Genomic DNA, 259 nt, shown 5'->3' on the forward strand with positions numbered 1-259 from the left:
CGCCTCCGCTGACCGGCAACGAGCACGCAACGAAACGAGGGTGGGAAAAAACAAGAACGCCACCGAACGAGAAGGGCGGGGAGCCCTCGCTCCCGACCTGGGGAAACGACCCTGTCTCGCTTCGGGGACGGACCAGGCGCCCGGCCCGGCTTCGGCCCGAGAGGAGAGAGCCGCGGGACGGCGCGCGGAGCGGCGCGCGGCTGCCCCGGCCCGAGCCCCGCCGACGCGCCGGCGACGCCGCCGGCCCGCGCCCGCGACG

This window comes from Excalfactoria chinensis, unplaced genomic scaffold, assembly GCF_039878825.1.
Source record: "Excalfactoria chinensis isolate bCotChi1 unplaced genomic scaffold, bCotChi1.hap2 Scaffold_366, whole genome shotgun sequence".
Classification (NCBI taxonomy): Eukaryota; Metazoa; Chordata; class Aves; order Galliformes; family Phasianidae; genus Excalfactoria; species Excalfactoria chinensis.